Source organism: Grammomys surdaster, unplaced genomic scaffold (assembly GCF_004785775.1).
Source record: "Grammomys surdaster isolate TR1022 unplaced genomic scaffold, NIH_TR_1.0 126189, whole genome shotgun sequence".
In the NCBI taxonomy this organism is placed as follows: domain Eukaryota; kingdom Metazoa; phylum Chordata; class Mammalia; order Rodentia; family Muridae; genus Grammomys; species Grammomys surdaster.
In genome coordinates this window covers 3138441-3159170 of record NW_021620995.1, presented here as the reverse complement: position 1 = coordinate 3159170, position 20730 = coordinate 3138441, and the positions used below count along the sequence as shown (strand labels likewise).

General features: G+C 40.3%; 1 pseudogene; it reads right to left on the bottom strand.

The window, feature by feature from the left end:
- Positions 1–15412: 15412 nt before the first annotated feature.
- On the bottom strand, positions 15413–16420 carry LOC114613147 (annotated as a pseudogene).
- Positions 16421–20730: the final 4310 nt, after the last annotated feature.

Here is a 20730-nt window from a genome sequence, read left to right as displayed (position 1 = left end):
GAGAGAGAGAGAGAGAGAGAGAGAGAGAGAGAGAGAGAGAGAGAGAGAAGAGAAGAGAAGAGAAGAGAAGAGAAGAGAAGAGAAGAGAAGAGAAGAGAAGAGAAGAGTAGAAGGGAAGAGAAAGAAGAAGAGAGAATTTTAAGGAAGAGAAAGAAGAGAGAATTTTAAGATCAGTAGCAAGACCAGGGCCAAGGCTGGCCCATAGGCCAGGAGTCTTAGCTCCAAGGAAGAGGTAATTGGTGGCTTTGTGTTTCAGTGGACTGAAGTGGGTAAAAGCCTGATTAAAAAGGTCAAAGAGAAAATTGAAGGAAAGAAATTTAGGGGTTTCGAGTGTGAACCTTGAGCTGCAATGAATCACTTAAGCAAAAGAAGGACAAAGCCAAGAGAAGTTGTCAAAGCTCAAGGAACACTGGGGCCGTAGCCCTCTCTGGGATGTCCTTCAGGTAGGGCAAGATGAGAGGAAATGGATGGCATGAGAGCCAGACAAGGGGGTGGAAAAATGAAAGTTATAAGAAAAGCTACCTATTATGAGAGAGAGGGTTGGGAAAATCAGACCTTGAGAACTTGGATCCAGCCGAGTGTAATAAGAAGGGCATTTAAATCCATATGTCAGAGTGGTTAATGGATTAGAAGCTGTGAAAAGTACAAGGGGGACAAGGATAAAAGAGGCCAGAGTGTTACTAAGAAAAAGGAACAGAGAGAGGCTTCCAGGAAGAAATATTTTATGTTAAAACCAGTCACTAAGCCAACAAGATAAGGGCGGCACAATGTTCTTTTATAGGTGCTTATAAGATTTGTTATTAAAAAGAAGTTTTAATCATAAAATATTTGCTTCATAAAAAGGCTGCATTTAATGTACATATATAATATATATAGCGTAATAATAAAATGAATACTCATAAACCTACCACCCTACCTAAGAAGCAATACATTACCAAAACCACAAAAAAGACAGGTTTGAGTGCCTTGTCTGATGCTACACACAGAGACCACATGTAGTTATGCACCTGGGGTTTGATCTATCCTTCTCATAGTGGTGGTTTTACATATGGATATATCTCTAAACATCATGTTTTTTAGTTTTACTTGTTTTTTAGTTTATGATTATGATATTAGAACCCCACTGGACTCAGCCTTTGTGATGTATTTCTCCCACCTTATTTGTGGTTGGTATGAATCACTTCTATACACAGGGATAGAGGCAAAAGGAAACAATAAAAGACTGTGTTTGTATGTGTGTGTGTGTGTGTGTGTGTGTGTGTGTGTGTGCATGTGTGTGTGTGTTTGTGCACATGTGTGTCTATATACACGCTTTTGTACATACACATAATTCATGTGTATAGGAACATGTCCTATCAATATACAAATATACACATATGGATTGTACATATACAAAACATGTGTTTGCATGCATAAACTGAGAAAGTATAAGAAATTGTTTCATACAATTCTTGAGACTCACTGAAATCTACATGCCAGTCTACCGGTTTTGAAACAAAGACTCAGACAAAAATCCCCTCCCCGTTTCTTATTATTAATTTTTAGAAAATTAAAAGTAAAAAGTATATAAATTTATGTTACACAAGATGATGTTCATAAATATTATTACATTGAAACCAGTGACTAAATCAATCTAACTAACATCTTAAACACATACTATTTATTTGCTGAGAGAAAACTCAAAATTCACCCATCTAGAAAATTTCAAATATACAACATTGTTCATTGTTATTAGCTGTACCCATCAAGTAGTATGATAAACCTTGTTCCTTATTCCTAATATCTAAAAAAATTTTGTAGAATTTGTATAACATCTCCTGTAGCATCTGCAGTCTAAATTTTGGTAACTGATGCTGTGTTTACTGTTTGTAAGACCAAATTTTAAAAGTGATACATATAACTGATATCATTTATCTGTTGTGCTGTTTTTGTTTCATCCAATACAAGTCTTTTAGGTTTATATTGGTTGTCTCATATAAAGTGACTTTTTTATTTTTACATTTTAATATGAACTATATAGTGTACTATACTATTTTTAAAAAGAGTCTGTTTACTGGGTTATGGCTACTTTGATTCTATAGAGGTAGCTGGGTTATATGGTAGGGTTTTTTGTTTGTTTGTTTTGCTTTGTTTTATTGTTGAAGACTCTCTAAGCTGTTTTCCACAGGATCTGTACATATTACCAACAGTGTACCCAGCTTCTCCTTCCTTCCTGTCCTTAGTCTGGGATCACATCCCATGACCAATTGAACACGGAGAGGAAAGGGGTTTTGGGGTTACATTTTATCATCACTGTTCATTATTAAAGAAATTAGGATAGGAACTCAAGCAGGGCAGCAGCCTGGATGCAGGAGCTAATGTAGAGGCAGTGGAGGAATGCTGCTTCTGGGCTTGATCCTCATGCTAGCTTAGCCTATTTTCTTTTAGAACCCAAGTTCATCATCACAGAGATGGCACTGCCCACAGTGGACTGACCCCTCCTATATCAATCGCTAATTAAGGAAATGCTCTATAGGCCTGCCTGCTGTCCAGTCTTAAAAATGCATTTTCTCAGGTTCCCTCTTTTTTGATGACTCTAGCTTCTGTTAAACTGACATAAAACCAGCCAGTATACTCCCTATCCTCGTCGGCTGGATTCTCTCTCATCTTCACGAATCTAGCTATTTTAATGTGTATGAGATGCTATCTCCTTATGGTTTGGATTTGTACTTCCTTGATTATTAGAGACATTGAAGGTTTTAAACTGTACCTGTAGGGTATTTGCATATCTTCTTTTGAGATACAGACATAAGTATAGACAGGCTTATCCAGCTCTTTTTCACATCCTTTTCTGACTTATAAGGTATATTACTACTGAGTAGCTAGATCTGAGTACTAAGAGTATTACCAAATGTTTGACATACAAATTCTCCCCCATTCTGTAGATCATCTCTTCACCAGAAATTGTTTCATCATGCAGAAGCTTTTTAGTTTTATGTAAAACAATTTGTCTCTATACTTCTTAGGTCATATTAAGGCAAAGGTTCTTTGTTTTAGTTTTGAGACAGAGTTCTTTATTTGGGAAATCTCTATCATTGTTTCTAAACACTTCAGCTGATCAGGTGAGACCCCTCTCCCACATGCTTTGGGTGTGTACAAGGGGTGATTTGCTTTTCTTGAAGTCCATAGATTAAAGAGTAGAGATCTTAGAATGTCGGTGATTGTTCACTCACCAAGCCTTGTTCCCTTCAAATGGAATCACCTGATTTAGCCCATTGCTGATAAATCTTGCTTATATGCACCACATTTCTACTGGAAAATGAATCCTCATCATGAATATTAAGTATCTAATCAACAGCTTTGATAATAGGTGCTCATTTTTGCACATAATTGCAGCTACAGAGAGTTTAAGAATGCTATGGTAATACTATGTCTAGAAGACAAGGTTCTCTAGCACTCTGGATCCTAAAGTCTAAAATTCTTTCTTCTATTTTGAGATGTTCTCTGAGTTTGTCTCTTTTTTTTATTATGATTTGGATCTAATTAGAACAAAAAATTTAAAAGAAAAGAGGCTTTTGCTCACTTTCTTCTAGTGCTAGAACAAGGTAAAAGCTTTCATGGGTTAACAATTTTCTGTTGTTAGAAGTTACAGGATATCATTTATGAAAATTTTCCAAAGATATAATTATTTATAAATAATACTATTTTTGGAATAATCAGCATTTGTTCGAGGGATAGTGACTGTTACTTAGTGTATTGTTTCTCTCCTACATATTTGTTAACAAGCGTGTTTATTAATGCAAGATCTTCCTTTTGCATAATTCACTTTCTGTAGCTAGTGTTCATAATCAGGTCCGTACAGTGTGTAATAAGTGTCTTTATAGGAGTGCTCGACTATAAAAATAGGCTAAAATTCAATACAGAAACAGTGAGTTCCAGACCAGCTACCAGGAAGATTTATTTTAGTAATATAGCTGTATGTGAGGCTGCTACTTGGTGCTTTTTATCTGCCTTACAACATTTTATCTCCTTATGCTGGCCAGAGTTAGTCCTAAGAGTGGGATTCATCTTCAGAAAACTCAAAGTATCAATAAACTACATTGCTCTTGCAGACCTATACTTCTAAGGGGCATGGCACGCTGTTCCACTAACTAAAAAGTCCCTTTAGTTACTCCTTTTTATTGCACCTTCTGTCCAGTTGCCTGTCTCCTTTATCTAAGTCATGCAAATATCAAAGCCCAAGTAAGCATGGATAGTAGAGGATGCAGAGCTGAGATCATAGAGATTACATAAATCTCTGTGCACTAATCTTGAAAGTCCTCAGTGGTCTCCACCTGTCCGACTTCTAGAATCCTAATTGCTAGCCATATGGTGCCTTTTAGCTCATTCCCTTTATGTCCAGCAGGGAAGTAGAGAATTCTGAAGAAATATAGCTCTTCTAGAGTGGAGATCTTGGAATATCAGTGATTGTTAACCCACCAAGCCTTGCTTACTTCAAATAAAAGCATCATCCAATTTAGCCCATTGCTGACAAATCTTGCTCATATGTACCACATTTCTACTGGAAGATGCATTCTCATCATGAACACTAAGTATCCAATTGACAGCTCTGATATTGCTGGCCTTCAGCATGAAGTCATAAGCATTGCTATATATTTGAGGATTTTATCCAACAGTAAAGTGAAAGAAACAGAACAAAAGGACCCATAAAAAAACAGAGGCAATGAAGAAGAAAACAAAAATCTATATTTAATATCTTCAGAGCAATAAAAAATACTGCATCTATAAAGCAAACAGAAGATGCTATAAAATGAAATAATCAAGGAATCAGAAAGACCCTTAAAATTAGAAATATGGTAGCATCATAAACAATTCAATAAAATGATTGGAGGATGAAGTCAAGAAAACCCCAGAAAACAAAACATCAAGAGACAGAAAATAAAGGGAAGGGAATTAGATCAATTCAGAAAGTCAACCATTAAACTAATGAGAGAGAAACAAAAAGTGGAGATGAAAAAGTCATGAAAGAAGCAATAAGGATTTTCCCAGGTGCATGCACACTGGAAGAAGGATGGAGAGGGCTTATTCTTTATTCTCCCTTTGGCAACTACCGGAAGACAAGCTTAGGTAGACTAGGGAGTAAACAAGAAGAGAACATCCAGGTAACTGGTATCTGCTTGACACAGACAGGATTTCTTGAGAAGGGAGTCAAATTCTACACATCTGGCAACACCAGGAATGCGTGAAAATGATGTAGAAAAGAATGACTAACTTTAGGTAAAGCACTATACAAAAAAGAAAGTGTAGCTCAGCTCTTTCTTGGCTTCATGCAGTATTGGCAATAATATAAATGAAGAGACAGTGCTAACAAGATCGAAAGGAAGCCATGATGGAAAGTGAGAATGAGAGTCTACACAGCAAGTTCAAAGTCAGCTGAGGCTGCATAGGGAGTTCCTGCCGCAAAGGGAAAAAGCAAATCACATGATGAGGAAGAATGATGAGGAAGGAGGTAACATCTGAGCTACAGTAATGAGATCAACACATCATGTCTAAAACTAGGGAGCCAAGAAATAGCAGGTAAGCACTGGACTTAAAAATAACAGAGCTACATATCAAAACAAAAAATCAGCAAAGAGTAAAGGGAGGTGGCTGTGTGGGCCATGTTCCCTACAGCCTGACTACTAAACACCATCTACATTATGTGCACATCTCTCCTGCTAGTTATGAAAACTCATCTTAAAAATAATGGAATGAGAGTATGCATATGTATCATCTGAACATAGGTCTAATTTCACTTTGGGATTTATTCATAGAAATGAGATTAGTGGGTCAAAGGATTTGGCTGGTTTTGAGGCTATTTGTATAAGCAGCTCTGTGATGCTTAGTTCTTCCCAGCCTCACCAAATGTGAGGCACCCCCCCACTGAGAAATATTTGTGTTCATCTGGTGATTTAAAAAACATTTTAATTAGTTTAAAATTATTCTATGCTCAAGATTTTATTATTTCTGGTAGTGTCTTAGATAAAATAACACATTATAGTAACTGATTTAAGATTTATGTAAGTTCAGGAAGCTTTTGGCTTTCTGGAAGGATGAGGAGGCTATGGTACAAATATCTTTGGTCGTGTTGAATCCATGTTCCTCCTACAGAAGCCTTCTCTACCTTGCTTCCCATACTCCACCCCTATACATTAAAGTCAAGTATCTGAAGTACACCAGAGGCAAGGTTGATGCCTCATCCACCTTGGCCACCAAGATCAGTACCCTAGGTATGTCTCCAAGCAAAGCTAGTAACAACATCCTCGAGGTTAACTAGTGATTGGAAAGATCTGAGGGTTATTGTGGAACTGACTGTTCAGGACAGGCTTATATTAAAGTCATACCTTCTGCCTCTGCTCTGATCACCAAAGCCCTGGAGAAGTCATCAAGAGACTGAAAGAAGTGAAAAAAAAAACATTAGCACAGTGGAAAGGTCACATTTGATGAGACTGTCAACAGTGCACAACAGATATGGCACCAGTCTTCAGTCAGAGAACACTGTGCAACTACTAAAAGAGATCCTGAGTACATCACAGTCTGGGGGCTGCAATATGGATGAGCACCAACTCTGGTGAAGTTATAGATAGTATCAACAGTGGCACAGTAGAATGTTGAGCTAGTAATGAAGCATAACAAAATATTTTAATAAAAAAAGCATCTGAGTAAGGATAAAACATGAGAGCAAGGAATTTCTCAGTCAATTTTATGGTTTTTTTTTTCTCTCACTTAAGAGTAGCTAAGGCTAACAAGTTTTCAATCAACCCATGTGTCATCTACCTATCATTCTACCTTCCCACCTACCTAGGGCCTGATGTTATCTATTTATGTAACTATCTTCTTACCTATCTATGACAAATGGCTATTTTATATAAATGTAATCTTACATCAGTGTGGTTTGCATTTTTTCCCCTGGGCTTAAAAATACATTTTGGGAGTCTCCCTGATTATAATTTAAAGTGCATCTGCTATTAAGCATTTTAAACAATAGATTGTGTTCAGCCCAAAGAGGCAGGGTTGATTCCTAACTCAAATTTGATTGAGATGACATCATATAAGCAGAAAGAGGGCATGAAAAGACTTGTTATTTATGGGATGTGTCCTTTAGTGACAGCACAGCAGGCATCCAAAGCTGGTCTGCAAACAGCTTAAAGAAGTGGGGAAAGGAGGTTTTATAGGGCTTAGGGAGTGGTTATTATGAGGGTTACCACACGTGACTTGTAGCTTGTTTGGTTTGAAGTTACTGGAGGTGCCAAAGGACCACACACCTGGGCTTTCTGCGTGGCAGCATGGAGTGAGAGTATAGAGAGTAGAAGACTGTCAGTCTGTACACACCAACATTGGAGTCTGACTCCTTCATTCAGACTACCTGCTGTTTCTTGAGAGCATAGCCAAACAGATCATTGCTCTTGGAATATAATTCTTCAATTCAAAAACCTAGACAGGGCAGAGGGACACACTAAGATAATGAATTTGTCCTTTTTGTGGGTTTAGTAACCTCCCCTTCATAATGGCCATGTTCCCAATGGCATACAAATGGCAGTGACAAGTCCCCCCTCAAGCTGGTACACCAGCAGTGAGCAGCCCCATCCAGAGTCTCCATCTGGAGAGGCCGGTGCCCTCTTGCTCTTCTGGCGTTGCTCTCATTTTATCGCTTTGTGAAAACCAACCTCCCTCATTCCTGAGACTCCTCTCTGCCAGCCTGGTTGTGCCCCAGTTTTCTGAAGTGACCCTGTGTTGTTTCAGGTCTGTTTCCCATGTGCCTCTGAAGGGCTTGATCTGTCGCTTTGATAAAACTGAGTTATAGGCTGCTTTGGTCCCAGGAGGAGAACTCATCTTTGGTCTCACCACCTGGGTTCTCTATAGGCCCAGAGATTAAAGGTAGGAGGAGGTCTAATGTTTTTCCAATCTCAGAACCACAGTTTGACTATCATCTACTCAGCAAGAGTAAAGGGCTGAGCAAGGGTAACCAGAAGGCATGCTGATTGCAGTCGAATCGCAGAACTTTGGATAAAGGCTTGGAAATGTCTTATTGATAGTACATAATAGCCAGAACAATTATTCTCTCCCTTGCAGAGAATTCTAATTAATATGGACATGTAAAAGAAAAGCCTGAGTTGAGACCAGAAAGTCTATGGGAACAAGATCTTGGCTCTCCCAGGAGCACTTTAGAGCACTAGGAAGTGCTTAGGCCCAATTTGACATTTCAGATCAAGCAGATTAAAGCCCGTGGTTTTATCCACCTGGCATAATCCTAGCCTGTGGAAGCCATGGTTAATAATTATTGCCCTAAGCCTAGAGAGAGCTCCACAATAGAATCCCTTTTATTCTGGCAAACCAACAGCATATTGTGGCCAGAATTTTGAAAGCTGGCAGACAAAGCTTTGGCCTGCTTTGGGTGAAAATGTTCTTAGTATAAGTGCTGTTGTTCCCTTGCCCTCAGCCACTTGCTGACCACTCTAGTCTTTGTATAACTAATCTCTCAATTCCACCTGTGCTCTCTGCACAGCATGGTGACTTTGCACCTGGAAGAGCTCTCGGACCCGTGGAGGAAAGGGAGTGAGGGTTTTTCTGACTGTACGTTTTTGAGGATGTATCAGTTCATGGTGGGTTTCACCCGGCTACATTCAGTCAAGCGTTTGGAGGCTTGCATGTTGACATGCTAATGGTTAGAATTTGGTCAACAAGGGCAATAATGTGGACTTGCTCAGGATTCAGGAAGCTACCATTCAAAGCAAACCAAGAGAATGTTGGGAATTTGCTCTATGCAGGGTGCTGAAGCAGTTGTGAGTGGGCACTCAAAGCAAAGATGATAAAATGGCAGATAATGTTCCTTGAGGAAGAAGCTGTTCAGGTATTTCCAGTTACTGACTTTCTATTATCAAACTGTAGGGAACAACTTTGCTTGCCATTCATGGATGAAGTGCCTTTGCTTAGCTACTTCTATTGTTGAGTCTGTGGAGATAGATAACAATCTACTAAACATGGCTGTTTCTTCCTGGACGTCTAAAGTCTACAATGTAAAATAAGACGGTGCACATAAATCCCAGCACTGTTCTCAGGACACAGCACTCACATAACTACTATCATTACCAACTTATAACATAATATTCTCTCCATTAATTTACATCATTCTTCCCCATCCGTTTCTCTTTGGCTTCCTTCCTCTGTTCTTGGGTCTATCACTATGATTACTCTCTGTAAATGGCTCCTTCTTTCCTCTATTGTGATATAGGATTTCTTGAAGACAAACTTGTGTATATTATTCTTTCTTTTCTTCTTAGCTACATAGGGCCTTGCTGGACCAACTTAGACACATTGGAATGTGATACACACACACCTGCTCTTGAGGGTTCCCTTTCAATGAGAATTTCTCATCCAGTTATATTTCTCCCATTTAAATCAGTGCATGGCAATGAGTCCAGAGCTTTGAAACATCATCAGTAACATTCATTACTTGTAGCCTATATGTGTATGGTTTGGTGGGAGAAGTGAATAAAAGGGCTGAGCCAGAGGTAGCTGTGGTCCATTTTCTATGTTTTGTGGACTTTAAACCTGATGGAAACCTTGAAGATACTTTGTAGCAGGTTATGGGAGAATGACTAGTTTATGAAGTTTTATTCTACTACCTGAACACACCAACTAGTGTGGAATTTCTGGCTTAGGAATTATACACCTTTTGGCAATATATGTCCAAAGAAGACCTCAGGCAAGCAAGCAAGCCTATTTAGGAAGACACAGAAATTTTCTTACCTTGTCTCCATATAAATGGGATAAAAAAAGAAAAATACCTTTCAGATGTATAATTTTCCAAAGAAGAAAATTTGAGGATGGGCCATTAGTCATATGTCCTAGTGTGAGTGTGTGTGTGTGTGTGTGTGTGTGTGCATTAGTCACCACTCCATGCTTCTTTTCAGGGCCTTTTGTTCTCATTTCTCAAAACCCATTATACGCAGTAGTTTTGCCTCTCTGAAGCTTGTCTACTATCTAGACTTTCAGAGTCCTAGTGCCCAGCATTGTCTTCTCTGTGCAATGTCTTGTTCCTTCCTCTCTTACCTCCGTCAAATATTATTTTCTATCCTACTCATTCAGGCTCTGACTTGTGACTTGAAATCTATGCTAATGGGTTCTGAAACATTTTATAGTTTATCTTCTGGTGTATATAAAATAATATTTCCATTTTCTAAAATATTCATCTATAAAGCCAATGATGTAAATCTCTAAAAAAGAACCTTGAACAATGAGATTTCCTGACACAAAACCAAAACAGTAACAATGACTTTTTGGGTGATAGAAATAAAGCATGACCCCTGGGTGTTGCATTTCTTAGAAGCAAACTTTCAACTAGAGAGCATGCAGGACCTGGACCAAAACCCCCTACATATCTGTAGCAAATGCGTAGCTTGGTGTTCATGTGGATATCCTCACAAGCGGAAGGGAGCTGTCTCAGACTCTATTACCTGTCATTGAATCCTCTCTCCCTTTTTCTGGAGTGCCTGGATGGACCTCAGTAAAAAAGCATATGCCTAGACCTGCTAGGACTAGATACTCCAGCAGGGTGGGGTGGTACCCTTCTGTGAGGAGAAGGGGTGGGGCCATGAGGGGAGGGATTTGTAAGGGTAGGACTGAGAAGAGTGGAGGGAGGGTGGCTGTGATTGAGATTTAATGTGAATAAAAAATAATAAAAATTAAACAAAACAAAAACCAACCAACGAACAAACAAAAAACTTAGTATTAGCCAGATGAGGTGATGCATGACTTTAATCTTAGCACTCCAAAGCTAGAAGCAGGTATATTCAAAGCTATCCTGATCTATATAGTGGGTTTTAGGCCAGCCAGCAGTACATAGGGAAACCTTGTCTCAAACACTGCAAAACAAAACAAAAAACAAACTTCCAAACCTCAGCTACTGGAATGCAGCACTCTGGTACTCATACAAAGCATTCTCATGGCTGTAACATCAAAACACTTGAGTTCCAATTTCCATCAGTGACTGTGTAGTTGTGATTCAAGAAAAGTCCACAAAAAGATGTAAGGATTAGTTAATTTGTACATTTCTTTTCAGTTATGTTTCTATGACTTGCTGATGTGCCGCTTTGTGGGACTTCATTTCAACAAGACAGCAGGAGATAATCAGATGGTTCTCAGGGAAGGAAGATGAGGGAATATGAAATGCCACTGTCAATCTGGTAGTTGTGTCTGCTCGGTGTAAAAGGCAACCATGAGGCAACCCTTCCCTAAGCAGCTCTAATTTGTATGGAACTTCTATCACTGAGTAGACTCAGTGCTAACACTTTCAATTAAGTTAAATGACTTCATGTTCTGTTAAGTTCAGGCTGGCTAGGAATTTCATGACTTTTCACTGGCTTCATTACAATAACGCTTAGCATGAGGTTCACAAGGGTGATGTCTACTTGATAATATTTTCATAATTGTACAGCTATCATCAAATTATGTTGATTCATGGCTGGATGAAAAATGACAGTGAAGAGTATAATTGTGAAATTTCACAAGGCATTGACATTTGTGTTTTAAGCACAGAACAAAAATTCAGCAAGTATACTACCACCAAGGAGGTGTAACCGTGAAGGCTTTGTGGAAAAGTTCACGGATTCAAATGTAATTAAGCATGAATTAAACATGATGAGCTACAGGGCTAATTCTAGCACTGCGAAGCTCCATTATGGAAATCTGTTTCAGAAATATGACCAGCTCCTTTTTAACATATGTCAGATGCCTAACATATGGTCTCCTAAGGCCTCCAGCATACCTTGGGTGATTCAGGGCAGTCAACGTATGCTTGGCACTGCTGAAGGTCTAGCTTATTGAGCCAAGAAGCTGGGAAACATAATGGGAAATCAACCCATGCTTGTCAGAATCTCACTTCTCCTTTAGAACAAGTGCGACAATTTTGAAGAAAAACTTGAGCTTTATAATATACAGTGATGTGCTGGCTTTTCGTGCTGGGCCAGTAAAGGACATCATGAATGTAGGCTATTGAATACTTACAATTCAGTTTTCTAGGATGATAAAGTAAAGGAACAAATTTTGTAAGCCATTACCACAAACAAAATGAATTGTTTGACAGCTCTATCCTTTGCACACGTTCTTGGATGTGGTCAACCTGCAATAGAGTTTCCTGTGATGCACTTCTCGTCACCTAGCCTGTGTTACATTTCTATCTCCCAAATCCTTATATATCTTTCTGTTAATCTCACAAAGTTCAAGAACCTCAGAGACGGAAAGCAGAACTTCAGGCTCAAATCTACAATTGACTGCTAAGGGAGCATTTACCTGCTAATTGTAATGTTATGTTAATTTTTATAATGACATTTTTGTAACTGTGCCTAGATTACAGGGATTCTAGGTGAATGTGATGATATGGTAAATAAAAAAGCTTTTCACACATGTGTGTGCATGTGTGTGAGCCTATGTGTGGTTGCCTATTCTCTGGTTCTATCTGTACTAAACCATGAGTGAGAGATGGTGATCCAATAACACTAGCAACTGGAGGAGGAAAGTGGTGATGACACAAATACAGTACTCGGGCATAAAAATCTCAAAAATGAATAACAAAATAAATATTAAAAATAAACAATAACAGCACCACCAGTAGTGGCCATTGACTATTCTATACGCTGTGCTAGGCACTATAATAAGCAGCTTATTAGTTTTATATTCTTTATATAGATAATCCAATAATATATTTTTTTGAATCCTAGATCAGTAAGAAAAAAAAAAAAGTTCTTCTTGCCTGGGCAGACTCCTACCTGGTCTGTTCCTGTGAAGAAACCATATCCTAATATATTCTAATCCATAATCTAACAAAAAAAAAAGAAGGAAATAAAAAAATAAATAGTCTAAATTGTAACAAATGGCTTCTCTATTTCTTTTATTTAAAAGTTCTTTTCTGGCTATGATTACCAAAAGGAGATTTTAGTTTTGCATCATTGACATAGTTTTGGACCTAGAAGTTGAATATTGCAGTTATATCCTGCTTAAGTGAGAGATTTTGGGGAACAATAAGCATTTTGCCATTATAGCCCATATTTTGAAAAATCTAGTTTTCTGACTATAGATATTGAGATAATTCATTTTTTCATTATAGGCAGGCAGTTAGGATTTGGGGGCTGAAAGTTGTGGTTGTATCTTGCCTCTGTGGAAAAATTTTGGAAACAATAAATATTCTGTAACTATAAGTCATAGTTGTAATAAAATACTTGCTCCTTTCAGCCTTTCATTGTTTGCCCTAAATGTAGGTATCTAGTTGTCAATTTAAAAGGATCACTCTTTGCCCTCCAGAGGTAGAGGAGACTAATACCATCAATAGCTTGTTGGCTGGGTTTACATAAATAACAATGACTGATTCCAGAATGGAATTCTGGGCTATTTTGGATGTTGTTACATAATTTCAGAGATGTCTTTTCACGGCACACATTTTGTATTGCCCCTGACAGAGATGGGGTGTGTCACAACATGCATGATAGCTGTGTTTTCATCATCCTTATAGGTCACAAAAGTTGTGTCTCTATTTCAGCAAGCCTAGGTAATTCAGTGAATGGATAAGTAAAAGGACTTTACTAACCACCATGGTCATCTTCATCATTAGATAATCTTCTCATCATCAGTTAGCTACCCATTGCACATCACTCATAACTTGAGATTCTACTGAGTGCTATGCAGTCCTTACTTGGTGTGTATCTATTGTGGAAGACTACAAAAAAGAAAATGTGCCCAAATCATTCCCAATAGACGTAAAAATAGTAAAGGAAGAAAGAAATCCCACAACCCATATGCTTTCTACTGCAAATCACCAACCCAGAAGTTTGTCTTTGACCAACTGAAGGTCTGCAGTACTTTCCTACCAACACTTCCCTTCCCTGTATAATGGGATTGGAGTTCACCTGTGCTGTGTTGTCTGGGCTTCTCCACTCTGAGATGTGAGTCAGCTTATCTTTTGTTTTTAATGTGTCGCCGATCTGACCATCAGACAGAAGACAACGAACACGGAGTTCTTCTTCTCAACACAGTTTATTCAGGAACCTTTACATTCAGCAAAAAGCCCCCGAGCCTCTCCTCCACAGCCCTTAAATCCCTCTGCCTTCTCCAATCAGAGCCTGCCACGTCGGTGCATGTGATAGGATAGCCAGTATCATGAGATCCGACATTGCCCTACATAGCAGATGGCCTGATTATGCATAGCAGTGAGCCTGCGCAATATTGCCTGTGGGTGTGGCTTCTTCAGGGGCGTATGAGGAAGTCAGGTGTTAGCCCCAGGTGCCATTTTGGAATGGCAATTCAAACCGTGCCCTACAGTTCCCCCTTCTTTGTTTTAAAAGCAACACAGGCGGGAGTAGAGGTTTGATCTCCAAGTTTTGGAAAAGGGGACCTTGTGATGACATGATGCCTCCCGTCATTGAGCAGTAAAGCATATATGTCAGACCTGTCCTGGTGTCTTTTTCATGGAGAAGGGACCTGGGACACCAACCCTTATGCAATCAAACATGCTCCTCAAGGCACATGGTACCTTTGCAGTGCTTAGCCTCGCATCCTGTGTGCTATGGGATTTTGCCCTCAGGCTTTGTCAAGATAACTTAGCCACACCTGAGGGGACTGTCCCATCTCCACAGCTGCAAATGCCTGCACTATCAAGGCCCGTTCTCTGCCGTGCTGCTTTCTCCTTTTGCACATACACCAACAGGCAAGGCCACTGATCAGTAATAGGCACAGGGCTAAACCTCCCAAACCCGCCCATTCCTTAAGGTGGGACATTGCTTGATGTAGCTATTCAGTCAGTCTGGAGGCCAGGGAGACATCCACTCTAGTTGAGTTAATATGAACAATCGACTTGCGAAGTTCTCTCATCTTTTTATCCAATTCCACAGACCAATTTCCTGAAAGATACTTGGAAATTTCCTTAGAAAGATTAGCAGCATGACTTACATTTTAATATGAAATAGAAGTCTGCACTAAATCAACTCTTTGATTTAACAACAAAATGCCTGCCTTAAGTTGGCTATTAATATTACTCTGTAACACACAAGCCAGAATGTTTCCATTGGCAACCTAATTGGGCCATCTTTATGTCAAAATCTCTCCTAGGCCCAAATAACGTCATAGCTGAAGGAGCTTCCACAGGCCAAGGAACATAACGAGGCATTCAGGCAACCATAGCAAAGGAAAATATAGAAACATTCCAACATATACTATTATCACAACTCAAAAAACTACCATTATAACCACCATTATATACAATAAACACGGGGGGTGGGGAGCACATGCATACCGGCGTGGGTAAAAAGGAAACATCTTGTCCTGGGCTTAATAACTTTAGGTTGCAATATATGGAGAAAAGGTAAAAGCATTCTTCACAGCCCAAGTGACTCACTCATCTTGTCTATAGGATCTCAAGATCTATGTGCCGAACTTCAGGATTTCGTTTCTTTAACTCTTTCTCAAGCCTGTCTACTTCAGCTCCTAGAGTATCAATAATATTTTCTCCATGTTTAAGCATAAAGGCTTCTAATTGTTCAGGAGTTTTCACTTCTTGAATTTCCTGCATCATTTGGCCAAAATCTTGATTTTTCAAATATGATCTTGTAACAACTTGTTCATCTAAATCAACTTCTGCCTTAAATCTGACTTTGCCTAATATCAGGTCTGTGGCTTTGACATTATGGATTGCCCTTACTGATGGGTCCCTCTCCAGGAGTTCAGTAAGCCTCTGTACTTGCTCTGGTTGGATGGATCATCCTAGGAGTGCTTCTGTGTTAGTATAGATGAGGAGTGCCGAGACCACACCTAGTAAGGTGCCCATACCCAAGGAATCCAGGCTGTCATACAACAGATTGCCTGCTATGGAGGTAAGGCCCATGCAGGTAGCCGCTATTACCATTCCTAAAACAGCTGCAGTGTCCTCCAATAGAATAACATCCGTACTCGGATTACAACTCTCTATGACATACTTGTAAAATGATGTGCCCTTGGCCTGGGCGCTCCTGCGAAGTTCATTTATGGCAACAAGAAGTGTCGCTCCTTCAGACACCAAAGATCCTGCTAAAATGCAATATGCCCATAGAAGCGATTCCGTTGGTTGTGGATGAAGCCTTCCCATGACTCCGTGATACCAAGAGAGTCCTGCGCCCATCATGAAAATACCAACACCACTAGTCAATGAGGAAATATACCGCATATTTGAAAAGCCGTATGGGTGAGAAGAATCTGGTGTCTGAACAGACTTGCTGATGCCCAGTGCTAGCAAACCCTGGTTACAAGTATCAGATAATGAGTGTATAGCTTCTGAGAACATACTTGCTGAACCCGTATAAATCCAGGCAAGAAATTTAAAGAAGCAGTTTAAGCAAATAGCAACCATCACCACTTTTCCTGGTCCCTTAAGGAACATTGGGAAACCTTGAGCTCTAAGCTCCCTTCAAGCTTCTGGGCAAAAACTCTGTCCCGAGCCTCCGGTAGGAGCATACGGGGGTGGCCAAGGCGGCCCTGGTGCAGTACGTTCTACTTCCAGTTTTGTTCTCTCAAGATCCTGAGCCAACTCATCCTCCAAGACCTCTTCCTCTTCAGAACTATCTCCATTTTCAGACTTTTGAGATCACTCTTCTTTTAACTGCTCTAGTGTATCACTACCCTTTTCTAGCACCTTGATGCGACTTGTCCCAACGCTGGGAACCTTATAGTCTCTGATCCGAGAACTTTCCCTTGTCCCACTTACCTGGGGACTTTCCAGCTAGCTGCCCTGACTGTGATGAGTTCTGAAGTCCCTGTATGGGTCACCACTTGTTGCTCCCCAATCTGACCAGCAGACAGAAGACGATGAACACGGAGTTCTTCTCAATGTAGTTTATTCAGGAACCTTTACATTCAGCAAAAAGCCCCTGAGCCTCTCCTCCACCGCCCTTAAATCCCTCTGCCTTCTCCAATCAGAGCCTGCCACGTCGGTGCATGTGATAGAATAGCCGGTATCGCGAGATCTGACGTTGCCCTACGTAGCAGATGGCCTGATTATGCGTAGCAGTGAGCCTGCTCAATATTGCCTGTGGGCGTGGCTTCTTCAGGGGCGTATGAGGAAGTCAGGTGTTAGCCCCAGGTGCCATTTTGGAATGGCGATTCAAACCGTGCCCTACATTTATGTTAGATTTATTTTAATTTATCAGTTGGTAATTTCATAATGCATATCATACATTCTAGTTCTACCTATACCTTTCCCATTTTCCTCACCCTTCCACACCTGTTTGATTTGTGATCCACTGAGTTTAACTAGGGCTACCCACATTGGCATAGCCATAGAGCTATCTACTGAAGACTGAGCAATTCACCAGTACTTATACTATTGAAGACAATGACTCTCTGTCCCTTTGCAGCCACTGACTCCTCATGGATCTTTGACAAGGACCAGGTCTCATAAACTCTTCCCCTAAATCCATGAATAAAATATTGATGGGCACAGACTCATGTAGCCACTGTGTAAGCAACCATTGGTTCTTGTGAGATCACACATGTAATGGTAAGGTCAAAGACAGCATTTTCTCTCCATTGCAGAACTCATATTTGTCTCTGTTCCTTCTTCTGTTATATCCCCTATCTATAGAGGGATTCATATTCATGCCCTGTTTAGGGTAGAACACTCAACATTCACTTATTCTCAGTGCCTTGGACACCTATGATTCTCTTATTAGCCATCATGTAACTTTTTCTGACCAAGCCTAAGGACAACACTTATCTGTTGGCTTAAACATAAATACCTATTTATTCATTTAGTTTTGTGGGGTTTATTTTTTTTTTTTGAGACAGGGTATTGGACCATGAAAGGATAGCTTGATTTCTGGTGGAAGAGCACTGGCTAGAGATGGCCAGAGACCCTGCAAGGGACTGAATACATTTCATCACACTCCCAGACTCCAGGCTCCTGACATGTGACCAAAGACCTCCATTGATCCACGCCTTTCAGTCACATAGGGCAATGCCACTATAGCCTCTCCCAAAGAGCGGTTTATGTCACCTAGCACAGGTAGAGGGTGTGACTACAGGCCTCAGGGCCTCGAGAGATTGCCATATTAATGAGATACCTAAGGGCCAGAAGCCATAGCCATAGCCAATTAAGCATTTCTTCCCAGACCCTCCTCCCTCCTGCCTCCTCCCTCCCTATTTAACTCAGGTCTGCCCTGAGGTGTGTGTGTGTGTGGGTACAGCTCATCCACTTTCCACCCTGACAAGAAACCTTTTAAAACCATGGACTTCCTCATGTCTTTGGGACTCTGCCTTGGGGAACCGTGGAGAAGGCCTTTGACTACTAAGCCACTGTTTAATCTCCTGCTAGAAGACTTCTCTATGTTCCAGCCATGGAGCCCTGCCAATTCAAACAAGCTAGCTGACCCATCCAAGTGAGTGTCCTAACCAAGAGTCCCTACCCCATGGGGCACTGCCAGAGCTCTCCCTCTCGCCCCTCTTGGCTGTGGGCTGGTCCAGCCTGTATGCCCACTGTCTCAGTTCTTCTGCAGCTACCAGCAGTGTCTGGAAGTCCAAGGACAGAGACTACCAGCCTCCCAGTCAGCCACTTAGGCCTGGAGACCCCTCACTCAGGAGCTTGGCCCTCGTGGGACTTCAGACTGAGACCTCCAGTCCTGGATGGAGCCCGGTGGCTTCTCACAGCCCAGCATCCACCTGGCACTGTGTGGAGGAAACTCAGTCTAATTCCTACACTTCTGCCTCGCTGAGCTGTGGCAGACATGAGGGATCCACAACACAGCCCAACAGGACCCATGCCCATGCGTGAGCTACAGCCCCACAACTGGTGGAGGATGCGGACAAAGCCAGCTCCAAGAGTACCCCACCCCCACCCAGCACTGGCGCCCACAAAGAACCTCTCCATGGAACTCAAGGACAGTGAGTAACACCTGGCCTAGTTCAAAAGTAGTCATGGCTGTCCTCACTATGACACCAGGCTAACCATGAACTCAGAGATCCTCTTATCTGTGCCTCCCAAGTGCCAGGATTAAATGTGTGTGTCACCACCTTTTAGAAGACAGTTCAGGGCCTTTTAGAAGATATACTCAGAGCCAAAAGACAGCCCAAGAGAATCACCTTTTCTACATTGCGATGCATTAAATGTAATGGCTTCTTTGTCATTATGCTGGAGACTCAACATTGCCTTTTCCAGCACTAAATAGGGCAAGGTTGATTGTGAAACTGAGAAATGAAAGCTTAGTACTGGCAATTGAAGAAATCCTAAGTGAATGTCTCTTGCTGAGAGGAACATGGATATGTCAAGCATCTTAAGATCTCAGAGATACTGGAAAGTCAAGGTCTTCCTTTGAGCTGGTGAGTGGATGTTGCAGCTGAAGAAAATATCAAGCATTCTTTCCTTCTCTAGGATTGCTGTGGTTTGAGAGTGTTACAATAAAAGTACCATTCCATGAAGAGCTTGTTCCCCTATGTTGATTGCATACAATAAACATGATAACTTTCTGGGTAAAACAAAACAAAACAAAACAAAACAAAACAAGCTAGCTGACCCAACCAAGTGAGTGTCCTAACCAAGAGTCCCTACCCCGTGATTTCTTGACCACCTTTTAGAAGACAGTTCGGTCTAGATGTTGCTACTGTAGCATTCAAAGTTCATGCTCCTTAGCTGCATACATAACAACTTCCAACATTATGAAAGAGAGCCAATAGGGAGAAAACTTACAGCTCAGTTCCAGCATGATTTTACCTTCAAGTTCTGATGGTCAACCAAGAGTATATGAATCATTACATGTTCTGGTAAACTATGCAGTTAGCATTTGGTTATTGAATACTTACTGAATTCTTGCTAGGATGGTTTACCTATTATTTATAAACATAGTTTTTGTTTCTGATTCACTTTAAAATTTTTGTATATATACACCCACTAATGCCTTACAAAATGTATCTAATTAATATCCCCATCGCTAGGAAAGAATTGTGCTCTTTAGATTGTAAGCTACCTGTACAACATGCTAAGAACTTTGCTATTTCTTCCAAAGTATATCCTTTACAAAGCATGAGCAGAGAAGAACTCTGGAAGACCTGTTTTAGGAAGGACAGAATAGAGACAGTGAGATCAATTTGGAGTCCACTGTTATAGTTCAGTAAGGTAAGGCTGAGAATTTGACAAGTGGTAAGTGTAGAGATAAGTAGGCCTGAGTAGAACTGTTAAGAATTGTTGGACTTGGTTTTGTGCAAGTAAGAGATATGGGTATAGTTTCATGCTTTAATGTGTGGCTATTCAGTCTCTGCAGTACCATGAATAAAAGAGGCTGTTCTTTCTCTAATGTATATTCTTGGCACTTTTGCAAAGATTAGGTGGCTGCAGGTTTGTGTGTTTATTTATAGATCTACTATTCTGTTCATCTATATGTCCATTTTTTTGTATTGGTACCATACTATTCTTGTTATTATGACTCTTTATTATACTTTGAGATTAAGTATTGAGGTACCTAATGCATTGCTCTCTCTCAGTCTCTCTCTCAGTCTCTCTCTCTCTCTCTCTCTCTCTCTCTCTCTCTCTCTCTCTCTCTCGCTGTGTGTGTGTGTGGGTAGGTAATAATTGTTACCTTTGGTGTTTCCATATGGATTTTAGAGCTGTTTATTTTTGTGAATAACACTATGATTGGAAAATTGATGAAGATAAAGCAAAATTCAGGTATAGACAAGGATTCTCTCAGACGAATTCCTACATAG